The sequence below is a fragment of the Cebidichthys violaceus genome, unplaced genomic scaffold, assembly GCF_023349555.1.
Source record: "Cebidichthys violaceus isolate CVI_PGR_0920_01 unplaced genomic scaffold, fCebVio1.0.p SCAF_94, whole genome shotgun sequence".
Lineage (NCBI taxonomy): Eukaryota > Metazoa > Chordata > Actinopteri > Perciformes > Stichaeidae > Cebidichthys > Cebidichthys violaceus.
In genome coordinates, this window is record NW_027176980.1 from 164214 (window position 1) to 170589 (window position 6376).

At 42.3% G+C, this 6376-nt stretch overlaps 1 long non-coding RNA gene across 1 annotated transcript; it reads left to right on the forward strand.

Annotated features, from left to right (window-relative positions):
- Positions 1 to 593: 593 nt before the first annotated feature.
- On the forward strand, positions 594 to 6334 carry LOC137868038 (uncharacterized). The gene is made up of 5 exons (XR_011102198.1): positions 594 to 809; positions 1791 to 1901; positions 3923 to 3988; positions 4633 to 4758; positions 6238 to 6334. It is a non-coding gene; the product is annotated as an uncharacterized lncRNA (long non-coding RNA).
- The last annotated feature ends 42 nt before the right edge of the window (positions 6335 to 6376 follow it).

Below are 6376 nucleotides of genomic sequence, written 5' to 3' on the forward strand. Positions count from 1 at the left end.
GAAAAATCAAAGGTACGTTATTCATTTATATGACTTATTTGTAATTTCCTAAAAACAACTTCAGCTCATATGAAAAATATAAGCAAAGATGTTTTCTATATCCTGAATTCCTATATATTGTTCCACTTCTTTATTAAGAATGTTACAATAATTTGAAGGAACTGAATTATTATTATAATATCTATAATTATATAAATATTTATATTTATATAATATATAATATTTCTATAATATAATAATAATTATTATATAATATAATCATATAATATAATTTATATTAAAAAAATTATATTTATAATTATAATATAATTATTATTGTTATTATTATTAATCCTTTACTAAGTAGTAATTTAATTAATGCCTTTATCTCCTTTTAATTAGCAAATAACCAATATCTTTTCCTGCACTGCAGATGTTAAATTGTGTGTCAATCACATAAAAGGAGGCGGCCCCTTTTTTGTTCAACGACGCCTCTCATTGGATGATATGTGTTACCGGAAACGCCTTAAAAAAAAAAACCCATATCTTTCTTGTGATTGGCCAGGATTGACATGGCAACAAACTACGTGCCGAGTGCAAATTGGTGACTCCTCCGTCCCCATAAGGCAGCAGTCTTACCAGCTAGCTAGCGCAAACAAGCCAGGCAGCAAGTAGCGGATTGATGTGTGTGTTTGTGCGGTCATCTTTCTGCTTTTTAGCTCTCCTGATATCCGTCGCATACCCCGCCCCTCCCCGCCCCCCTTTACAACCGTCTTATTTCTTCCTTGGTAGTCACACAACAACATAAAACTGAAGTTTCTTTGGTAAAGGTAAGGCAGATTTTTGTTTTCTTCTCCCTTGCAAAACCGTGCACCGGCTCATCCAAAATGGCGTCTGCTAGCTGGCTAAAGATACCAAACGTCTGACATAAGCTCGCTTCAAAGCTAACCGGAGAACAGGAACGCTAAAAGCTTAGGCGCCGGCAAATTTAGCTTAGCTTTACCGATGGCTCAGCTGATTTACATTCGAGTAGAAAATGGCGTCTTAATAGTATCAGCCATGATGGGATGGCTACAAGCACAGCCGACTGGATATATTATTAGCCGCTAACCACGCTGCGCTGCCCCAGTTTACTGCATAATGGTGCAACGGTACCCGTTAGGTTTGCAGGTTCTCGGATCTAAAAAAACCAAAACAAAAGCAAACCGACACAGTGCATCTCGGTTTGGACAGCTAATACACTATTCCAATGATACGCTAACTGCAAACCTCTTATCCTCTCATATGGTTACACAACCGACTAAACCGTTGTTGTTAAAAAAAAATAAAAACATCTGACCAATGACGTGATGTTAGCTAACTTATGGATTTAGCAAACCCAACTACAGCGAGTGAATGTTAGCGTTAGCCGGTTAGCTGACGCATCTTTTGCTTTTGTTGCAGCAGAGCAAAGAAGAGCAACGCAATTCTACCGTTTTTTTTTTTTGGGGGGGGGGGGGGGGGCATTTTGTTGTTATTGTGCAAAGCACACTTTTAAAAAAAAATACTCCAACTAATGCTACTAAAGTTGGATTGTGTAACGTGTCGTGTTTGTAATTCCCTTCGTGCGTTGCGTAATGATTAGATGTGTCACTAGCGGGGAGGCCTGGAACAAAGATCCGAGTTGTTTATCGAGCTCAGCTGTTTAACTGACATCGTTGGATGACTCCTCTTGCCCTCTGTAACGTCGGGGCTATTGATGTAGCCTACCAGTGTGCATCGCAGTGACTAATTGCCCTCCCTTTTTTTTTCTCTCTCTCTCTCTTCCTCAGCACCGTTCCCCCCCCATCCCTCCCTATTATTCTTATTCTTTTGAGTATTCTTCATTGTCAAGCCGCCAAAGTGGAGAGTGTGATTGCAGAAGGGGGTGCTTCTCGTTTCAGGTAATGACCCAAAAATAAAAACAAGGACATCCTTTTATTTATTTTTTTCTTCCTATTTTTAATCCATGGTTAGCGTCTCTGCTAGCGTTTTTTGGGCAGGAACTTCCGGCCTTTGGAACAAAGCAGGATGTGGGAAGGCTCAAAATGGCTGTCGGAGACCTTTTTTTTGTAAAGGGGGGGGGGGGGCACGGTAGACATGATGAACCATGGGGGGGGGGGTTCTGAATATTGGTGTTGACAGTTTAGAGTCACTGTCAAACCTTGGATTCAGTTTTTAAAATGACTAGATTGAGGCCCTCAAATGATCCGGGACACCGTGTGTTAGATGCGTTCTTCTGTTTTTGGGGGGGATTGAAGGTTGCCGTCTCATTTGCTACCAGTAATGTATATTTTCAATATGTTATTTGTCGGTTGGCAAATTGGTTTATCATTGATCTGTCTCGGAAGAAGAAAAAAAATGCATTAGAAATAACTTCACAAGGCTCTCAGACGCCCCCGAATATATATATATATATATATACACACACACACACACACACACACACACACACACACACACACACACACACACACACACACGCGCACACACACAAGTAGTCGGTCTGTCGCCGCCCCGATGTGCTCCATTGACTTGGACGTTTGAGTATTAATAGAGCGTGATGTCGATAACGCCACAGCAGCGCAGTGTGAAGAACAACCTGTTCTGCTTCTCCGCTGCGCCTGAAGCCGTGCGCGGCGCCCTAGTTTTGGTTTCGCCGCTTTAGTGTTTTGGTCCATTGAAGCGGCACCAGAAGCAGCAGGCGTAGTGAACAGTGAGACTGGTTCAGTGGTTAGTTCTTCTTCTTCTTCTTCTTCTTTTGTTTCTTATTCGGCCTCTTTTAAACTCTCAAACCAGAGTTGGTGATTATTGGAGATGTGTAAAGACATACAAAGACTGTTATGATGAGTTTTGTTTTGTTTCTGTTGAGTTTGATGATCCGAGAGCTAGAATGACGTCAGTCCGGTGGCTTTGAGGAGAGTATCTTTTATGTTTTGTACGTTAATAAACTTCGATTGTCCAAATCCCTGTTGGACCCAGTGAACTGTGACTCCTGCATCGATTTGTCACCAGGAATAGATGCAAGTTGTAACTTTTCCCACTAAAGACCGACGCCGTGTGTTCACAGGCTCTTTTGTCCAGAGGGAAAGGAGCTTCACTTCTCTTCTTAATAATTTAGATTTACAGCGCATGCTTTTAGGGGAACGTTCAGCAACATTAAGCTCATCCAAATTGACTAATTTGTGTGCATTAAAGAAGCAACTTCTCAAACGTGGGTTCATCAATAATACATTCTTTTAAAATCGTCAACAAAGGCCAACACACTACTGCAGGGCTGTGCCAAAAAAAACCCCGGAAAGATTTATTAAAACTAAAATGTTAGTAAAATGACCAACCTGTCTAAACGCTAAGTGAACCTCCAGCTGGTTAAACGGCTCCACTAGAGGGTGGAAGTAGACAAACATGCAGGTTGTGTCACGCAAAACCAAATCAAGTGATGACTGGAAATCCCAGAGCTGTGAGACGCCGTGTGGAACGTGTGAGCGGTGACGCCTCGGTTATACATCCACATGTAGAGTCCACTCCTCTGGGCTTTGTTCTGCTCGGCTGACGGACTCGTGATTAACGCACACGCCGTCTCTCTTTGAGTCGAGTGCGTTGTTCCGTCTTGAAGCCGCATCTCCGGCTCTCAAACAGCCGATTGCTGCAGTCATGCAATGTTAATTCATGACGCCGTTAGCCAGGCCGAGTCGTTGCTCCTAATTAGTTCTGACTTTCAGTCGGTCAACGGTTCATTGTTTCGTTACAATCGATCGTTTTTGACCTTGATCGAGTGCCAGGATGTGTCCGTTTTGACGAAGGCTTTTTTTTTTTTTTTTTTTTTTTTTTTTTTTTACATCTTTACAGCTGATTGTATTCTTACAGATTGTTTTTTATTATTTGTGGCGTTTCAAAATGTTAACAAATGTTGTTGCTTCTGCAGTGCTTCTTCGGGGGGAGGAGGTGGTAGGGGCGCACCTCAGCACTATCCCAAGACTGTCGGCAACAGGTTTGTCCTTTTTGGAATTTTTTTTTCCCAGAGCACACTTGATGTATAGTGACTTCATCGGTAGGTTTGAGACAACTGTGTTGATTTAAAAGGCCCGAATTCCAGGAAACTCTTTATTTTGAATACCCAGAAGTCCTGTTACTGGAGGTCAGTCGGCTGCAGACAGAACATGCATGTTTACCAACTGGGCAGTCTGAGATCTACGGCTTTGCTGCCACCTTCAACCTGCAGTCGTAGCTCCGGCAGCAGAATGGGGGGGTAGACCGCTGTGGGTAGACTAGTCGGACCCTCCTGCGGTCGACTGAAAGGGTTTCTAAAGGGACTCTGGTGCTCTCGAATGCTCCCGCTTTCATCCACAGGGGGAGCCAAAACCAACTCTAAACAAAAGTCCCTCTTAGCAGCTTGTATGTGGTTCTTTTCTTATTGCTGCTGATTATTGTTTTTTTTTTCCAAGATAGACACAAGTTGATGGACCTGGTAGTGCAGCGTTTATATAGTACGAGTCACGTATAAGATGATTATGAAATGGGTTAGATTTTATGCTAGAACAATAACTGTACTGTATTTTTCTGTACCAGCCGTGAAGTCTCCAGGTTCTGCGGTACTCAGTGTGTGTCTCTCTGTCTCTCTTTGTACTTTAACAGCGAGTTCCTGGGGAAAACCCCAGGGCAAAGCGTTCAGAGATGGGTTCCTTCACGAAGCACTAGACGAGATGTCAACTCCAGCACCGAAAAAGAGAGACACGATGCAATCTTCAGGAAAGTGAGAGGGTAAGAGTCGAGTTAACTCTCCGCCCCGAGGGACATGAAAAGCTTCTCCTCCTCGACCTTTCGTCCAGACTTACCTGGACACAGTGAGCGAGTGTCCTGATGCCTTGTGGCTGAAGGATTGTTGGCGCTAGAGTCATTTCGGTTCAGTTTTAGCAGCGTTTACAGAACCCGGCTGACAAACGGTTAGTGCGGGTCGGCTCTGACAAATTACGTCCGGGATTCGGCCGGAAGAGCTCTCCTGAAGAAAGACGTTTGAACGCTAATCCTGAAATGTGGATCGGTGTTTGTGACGGAGGACTTGAGGTCGGGAGGACTTAAAAGGGGACAGATCGTGGAAAAACTCGTCTACTCGGTGCTTGTGCAGGGTTTACCAACATAACATAAGAGAGATGTATTCAGACAGACTGTATGAGGAAAAAATGTGTTTTTTGGACATTAAATCATGTAAACGTGTTCTAGTAGAACCCCCAAATACAAGTATGAACCTTAAAATGATCATATGTCCCCTTTTTTTTTTTAAAGAACGTGTATATATTGTTCCTGTCAGAAAATCAAATGTCCGCTTCAGAGACAGTTCAGCAGTCACTAAGAGAGCATGTGCTTTTGCTAAAGGCACTTAAGCCTCTTTCGCCTCTTTGTCAGGCGATGTTTTCAAGCAGGAAACGGAGAGGACAGCGTTTCCTGTAGGAATGTCGGCGAGCTGCTGCTGCTGCTGTCCACCACTGTCCACCACTGTCCACCACGAGACGCAGAAGTTAGAGCCAGCAGGGTCAACCAAACGTGGCAAAAATGATTGTGCATAAACTGCCGTTCTCCTGGTTTTTATTATATACTGAAATAAAAAGTTAACCGCCGGATCTCAGAACATGGAGGTGTCCGACAGAAACTCACACGCCGCTCTCTGTTAGACAACAACAGAGCCAGTAAAGGAGGAGGACCGTGTGGATAATGAGATTTAGGAAACAAAGCCTGTGGATTAATAAAGCTTTATTAATTGGCTCTGTCTTAGCACATGAAACAAAGCTGCAGAATGAGATCATTAAGTGGTGGTTTGATGATTATTTTGTTTTAAAGACTACGACTGATACGTAATGCACTACAAAACAATAAGTTAGTGAGTTTGACTTAAAATAGAGATGCTAATGTTAGCACGTTAGCGCTACTACGACTATTATCGCTTTGGTTCTTTTCCATTTACTAAATAATCACTTTTTAATTTTGTATTTAAAAGGAGACCAAATTCAGAACAGGATTAAAATGTATTTATATTTTTAATAATATTTTTTTAATAAAAATATAGATTGTAACGCTTGTCTCCGTGTTCACAGGTTTATGCTTGTTGATAAAGTATTGGCTGTTTACTGTTACTTTAACTCCTAACAACCATCGCCACATGCAACTAAACGCACGTTAAAACCCCTTCTTGATGTTCTTACGTCACGCTAACATCTTCTTCTCATCCTTCTTCTTTTTTTCTAGCATACTCAACAAACTCACGCCTGAGAAGTTTGACAAGCTATGCCTTGAGCTCCTGAACGTGGGCGTAGACTCAAAACTCGTCCTCAAAGGAATCATCTTGCTGGTAAGGAAACGTTCTCGTATCCTCAGGTCCTCTGCT